Raw genomic sequence first — 6,846 nt, 5'->3', positions numbered from 1 at the left:
AGCCCTATTCACAGTATCCAATTGTGGAAACCATTAAGCTATCCCTCACCAGAAGAATAACCACAGTGTGTTACAAACATACAATGAGATACTACTCTCTGTAAGAACTGACAGTATTGCTACATGCCACAGCAAGAATCAACATAAATTCTATTATTCTAAGTGAAAGAAGCCAAACACAAGAGGCTATAATTTGGATAATTCCGTTCATATGAGATATGAATAGTTAAATCCAACAAGATATACTATTTGCTAGTGGTTTCCAGAGACTGGGAAGGGGAAGGTCAAATGGGAAATGGCTCCATCCTCAAGATGTTTTGGCCTTGGGGGTGATAAAAATTGTGGGGAACTAGGTATTGGGGATGGTTGAACAACATTGTGAACAGCAGTGGTTAAGAAAGGTAATTTGATGTTATATGTTATATGTATTTTATTAGAGTGAGAAATTAAGAACTGGCCATGGTGGTACATGCCTGAAATTCTAGCACTCAAGAAGTAGTTACAGGAGATCAGGAATTCAAGGTCAGCCTTGGCTACACTGTAGGTTTAAAGCAAGTTGGGGTATTTCAGACATTATCAGAAGAAAGGGAGAAAAAGAAAAAGAGAAAAACAGAGAAGAAAAAAACATAAGGAAATGAATAAGAAAAGCCAGAAGATCACATACACCCTTAAGAAGTGGGATAAAAGAATAATATTACATTTAATGTGTTAAGAATAAATTTTGACAAGGAAATGGTGAGGGTCTTCAAATATATATTCCCGTTACACATTGATTGCATGCTGATCTTTCTTTTTAGAGGTAGCTGTTTGTGATCTAGCACTTACAAGGGAAATTTATATGAAACAAAATGTATTCTGCACCTACATTCCACTCTATAAATTTGGGTGTATTTTCTGGACCTCACAGTGAGATGCCCCCATTCAAGAAAGCATCAGTGTATTTCTGCTGTCTATACAAAAATAGAGAACTTCAATATTAACTACTCAGTCTTTTTCTTCTGCATCCTTTGTTCATTATACCTGTCTCTTTAGTCTCCTCTCACAAGAATTATTTTTCATTCCCCTAATCATCCTGGAATTCTCTAAATTTCCTATGAGCTTTCAGAACTATGCTGTCCAAGTGTGTCAGCAAGCGCTGGGCTGGCTCCAGGTGAGCAGGGTTAAAACTCAGGGTTTAAATTGTTAACTTCCTCGTCTTCGAAAAGTTGTTTTTGACTCAGACAATCACAGATTCTCTGGGTTTGAAAATTTCTGCACTCTGGGATAATATAGGTCTGGGGATACTTTTTATTTGTTGTTATTCTGGGAGAGGTGGAACACACACTTGCCAACCTGGTTCATTAAGGAAACTGGGCAGTACTGTCTGCTCTAGTTTTCAAAAAGGCATTCTTGTTCTTCTGTTGAGACATTTCATTGCTCTGACATCTAACATCATTCCAGTGGATGAGGATGAGTTTTATGATTCAAAATCATATAAAAGCCTTTAGTGCCTTGAGATGTGTAGGCAGGTTTTTTTTTTTAGTATTTTATTATTTTATGTGTATGTGTGTATTGCCTGCATGTATGGAAGAGCACCCGTGTCGTGCAATGCCCGCAGAGGTCAAAAGAGGGCGTTGGATCCCCTAGAATTGAAGTTAAGGACAGTTCTTAGCTACCATGTGAGTGCCGGGATCTGAACCCGAGTCTTCTGCAAGAACATTCAGTGTTCTTAACCACTGAGCCATCTCTCCAGCCCTGTGTAGACACACTTTTTAGCATTGATATATATGTTTATGAGTGTGTCTTAGAAGATAAACCGTTTTATAAAACTACAGCAAAACTTTTTTCTGTTCCAATTGTACGTGTCACTTACATAAATGTCTCCCTATATTTCAGAGTTTAAAAGTGATACAAAACATATGATTAACTGCTTCCCCTCAATCCACAGAATATGAGTATCTACGTGACTGTGGTGTTCACAGTGTGCACTTTCTATCTGGGTTTTTATGCTCCTTAACTAACATATTTCATCATCTTAAACAATCATAAAATTACAAATTATTGAGCATCAAATGATGATATTCTGCTAATGACTCTTTCACTGAATAACAATGTAGAAGATACTGGTATTTGTAAATAATTTTAAAATTGTAAGGTGAGAAATATGAATCTGAGGTCTTGGACTTGGGTCTTTTAGTTGAACTTCAAAAATTGGTCATTTAAAAATAAAGGCAATATAAATTTATGAAATTGATATCAATAGATGTAATCTAAAAACTGAAAATAAAAATGCATTGATAGAGATGTTAGTCTACTTTGAATGTGAGAAGAAACACTGGTGAAGTTACATGAAGGACTGGGAAAAGGAAAGAAAGAAAGAAAGAAAGAAAGAAAGAAAGAAAGAAAGAAAGAAGAAAGAAAGAAGAAAGAAAGAAAGAAAGAAAGAAAGAATTTGGGTGTGCGTATGCATGCCACAGTGCCCATATAGAGGGCAGAGAACAACTTGAAGGAGTTGATTCTCTCCTGCCACTATGTGGATCCTGGGGATTAAACTCAGGTCATCAGGCTTGGTGGCAAGCCCTTTAACCACTGACACATCCCACTGGCCCATGCCTGTTCTTTCATGCTGCTACATTTTGGATTTGTAATAATTTGTTACATAGCAATAGATAACTAAAAGATCTATAAAGATCTATAGAGAAATATAACTTTGCCAGGCATGGTAGTGCTGGCTTTGTAACTGCAGCACTTAGGAGGTAGAGGCAGGAGAATCAGGAATTAAAGATTATCCTTGGCTACCTATAGAGTTCTAGGTCGGCCGGAGCTACATGAGACTGTGTCTCAAACAAACAAGGAAGAAAGAAAGAAAGAAAGAAGAAAGAAAGAAAGAAGAAAGAAAGAAAGATATATATAAGAATGTAGGAAACAAGAATTTCAGAAGGAATAGCAATAGAGAAAATATTTCTATCAAATATAGATATTATATAGGTTTGGGGGAATAAAAACCTCTGGCATTTCAATAAAAGTGTATTTTAACTATCCAGGAATTGTGCAAATAATTAAAATGTTAAAACATAGCACCTGGAGTCTTGACTTTTCTTTCTCTTTATGAGGTAAGGATGGGCCATTCCCTTTACATAATGAACAACGTCCTTCTGGTTGGTCGTGAACGCATGCTGCAAGCAAGGAAACTCGGGCTTTTGAAAAACAACTAAGCTACAGGTGAAAGACCATCAGTGCTGGGGTTCTGGATTTACTCAGTACGATATAATTATATTCAGTAGCTTTTAAGAGACTAGCAACTATGATGACATTACTTTCGCCTTCTCTGTGCTCCTAGCGTTTTCCTCTCCTCTCAGGAGTGTCTCAACCCAGAATGCACTGCTTCTTAAAGTTGCCCCATTTGTCATCACTTTTCCTCTTCTAAGCGATATAACGTTTAACTGAATATTTATAGCACACTAATATAATATTCATTTGTGTACCTTAAATTTTGTGCAATTTTCCATCATTTCCTTTTATTCTTTATGATTTGCTTTTATTTCTCAGCATTATCTTCCTATAATCTTTTCATGGCATTCATTAGTGCAGCAGGAAATCACTGATTTTTCTCTGATGCATATGTGCGTGCCCTGATTTATTTATTCTCAAGTAGTGCACTTTTGATGTTTTTCTGCTGCTCTCTTCATATAATAATCATCTATGTAATAAATGTATATATTGCTGAATACATAAAAGATATTTTTGAATATATATATGTCTGAATCAAGGAATGATGGGTATAGGCTGCTTGCCGTCTCCTACTCACTGAATAATGTTAGGCGGCTTTCCCAAATGGTTAAACCAGTATCTCCTCCCTTCAGAACTGTGTATTTCAAATTCCTCATCTTTTTATGACCATAGATCTGTAATAAATATAATTTGAGATCTAGTATAGTAATCCCCCCAACATCGCTCTTTGTGCTCAGGCTTGCTTTGACATCCAGTCTTTTGTGTTTCTGTATGAATTTTAGGACTTTTTTTCCTAATTCAGTGAAGAATGTCATAAGGATTTGACATATCTCCTAGTTTGTTTCGTCATTGCTTTGACAAAACACTCTGACCACTTCCAACTTGGGGAGGAAAGGGTTTATTTTACATTTCCTGAGTCACAATTCATTAGGGAGCCCAAGGTAGGAACTCAGGGCAGGAACCTGGAGGCAGGAGCTGGAGCACAGGCCATGGAGGAACACTGCTTACTGGTTTGCTCCCCTGGCCCCTGGTCAGCCTGCTTTCTTATGCAACACAGGCCCACCTGCCCAGGGATGGCACCACCCACAGTGGGCTGGGCCCTCCCACATCACACAACAATCAAGAAGATAAACATGGCCACAGGCCAGTCCAATGAAGGAAATTCCGCAATTGAGGTTCCCTCAACCCAGGTGTGTCAAGTTGACACTAAAGCTATCCAGCACAACATTCTTGATTTTGATTGCTTTTGTAGAATGGTCATTTTCACAATGTTAATTCTTCCAATCCATGAGCATGGGCAGTCCTTACAATTCCTGGTGTCTTCCTCCATCTTTCTTCAAAGATTTAAAATTTTCATTGTAGAGAACTTAAATGTCTTTGATCAAATTAATTGATAGATAACATTAATTTTGTAACTTGCCACTTTTCTGGAAGTGTTAATCATTTCTAGGAGTTTTCTGCTGGAAATTTTGCGATCTCTTATGTAATATTGTATCATTTGCGAAAAGGGATAATTTGATCTCTTCTTTTCCAGTTAGTATTCCTTTATTTTCCTTCTCTTGTCTTATTGCTCTATCAAGAGTTTCAAGCACTATATTAAAAAGGAGTGGAGATATAATGGGAATGCTTCCAGTTTTTCTCCATTTAGAATGATGTTGGCCATGGGTTTGTTACATATTTCTTTAATTATGTTGAGGTATGTTCCCTCTACTCCAATTCCCTCTAGGACTTTTAACATGAAAGATGTTGGATTTTGTTGAAGATATTTGGTGCATCTATTGAGATGACCATGTGTTTTTTGTTGACAAATTCCTCATCTTTACTGACACTTAATTATGTCAGATTAATTTTTTGCTACCTAGTGAGTATCTAAAAAAATCATAGATATATTAATTTTCATTTTTCTTATTACTAATAAAGTATGTTTATTGATCATTCACATTTTTTCTTTTATCCTATGGTATTTGCTTATATTAACATAGCTTATTAGAAAATGTTTACATATATTTGGTGTAGTAACCATTTACATGAGTTGTAAATATTTTCTCACTTGAGGCTTTTTATTTTCTTGATGAACAAAATATCTAGGTTTTAATGTGATAAACTTGAAAATCACTTGTGAATTTTTTTTTTTTTTGGTACAGTTGAAGTAAACCCTTCCTACATCAGAATGCTCCAGTTTGCAATATGAGAGTTTTTGGCAAGTTGGATAGTGGAGAAATCAAAGAGCCAAATGTTTTGAAAAGTTTTGAAAGATTTGACAGGTTTTGAAAAACTTGAAAGGACAAACAGGGAAGACAACATTCTATACCAGCCATCCCCCACAGGAGTAAGGCTCCCTGGCCTGTGCAGTAAGCCCTGAGAACTGGGAAACAACCATAAGGGAGATACATCTGCAGCTTAAGATTCCACCCAAAAGAGAAGTGTGGAGGACAGGGAGCCAGAGAAGGAGAGGGAAAGCAGTGGGGAGACAGGTAAAGAGAGACAAAGAGAGAGGAAGAAAGAGGGAGAGACAGAAAGAGCTCTGCCTGCTGGTTTTCCTCTTTTCCTCTCTTTTTATCTTCACTATTGGCCAGCCCCACCTGGAGGGTTGCTGTCAGTGGAGCTGAAAACACAAAGTACCAGAGCATAAGATGGATGGGAAGCTGATCTGAGAACAGGACTGGCACACTTTGTAACTCTCAGGTAAACAAAATATTCTCCCTAACAGTATTCAATACCAACACCCTTGTTTAGGTATATAATTCACCTAAAGGAGTATTATTGTATTTATTGTATTATTTATTATTAAAGGAGTATACAGTAGGAATCCAATTTTATCAGTAAATACCAAATTTTTTATGGGCCTGGCTTTTTCCAGTGCCAGTTCTTTCATAAATCACTCTTTTTCATAAATTTTTTTCTGTGTTTAAGCTCTGCATTCTAAGTCATTGGTCTATGGAGTCTATCCTTTAGCTATTCAACTTTTATTGCTGAAGATTTAAAACAACTCTTCCTATTTTTATATCAAGTGGCCCTTCTTTTGTCACCTTCATGAGTATCTTATATTTTATTCGCTTTGTCTAATGCATTTTATAATTACTTTACTAAGTTCCACAAATGTGGATGTGTTAAAACAGAACTCCAACAATAATAAAGAAAAAATATTTTATTTTAATTTGTTTATGTAGCTCAGACTGGTTTTAAGCTCACTATGAAGCAGAGGATGACCTTGAACTCCTGATTCTTCTTCCTCTACCTCCAAAGTAGTGAGGCTACAGGTATGTGCCAACATAATGGATTTAAGGACTGACTCCACATCAAAAGTATATGTGCATGTATGTGTGTATGTACGTGCATGCGTGTGTGCATAATCCACTTATTTTTTCTTATCTTTTCATTACAAATTTTTATTGAACATCTAATATGGCTTTGGCTTGGATCTGGAATATCCACAGAGAATCATATATTTTTAAATTTACTATTATTATCACTATTATTTATGTGTATGAGTGTATTGTCTGCATGTGTGTAAGTGCACCCATGTCATGCAATGCTTGTGGAGGTCAGAAGAGCACGTCAGATCCCCTGGAACTGGAGTTATGGACAGTTGCTGGCTACCATGTGGGTGCTGGGAATTGAATCCGGGTCCTCTGC

The sequence above is a fragment of the Nannospalax galili genome, unplaced genomic scaffold (assembly GCF_000622305.1).
Source record: "Nannospalax galili isolate Female #2095 unplaced genomic scaffold, S.galili_v1.0 scaffold390, whole genome shotgun sequence".
Taxonomy (NCBI): domain Eukaryota; kingdom Metazoa; phylum Chordata; class Mammalia; order Rodentia; family Spalacidae; genus Nannospalax; species Nannospalax galili.
This window is presented reverse-complemented; position numbering follows the sequence as displayed.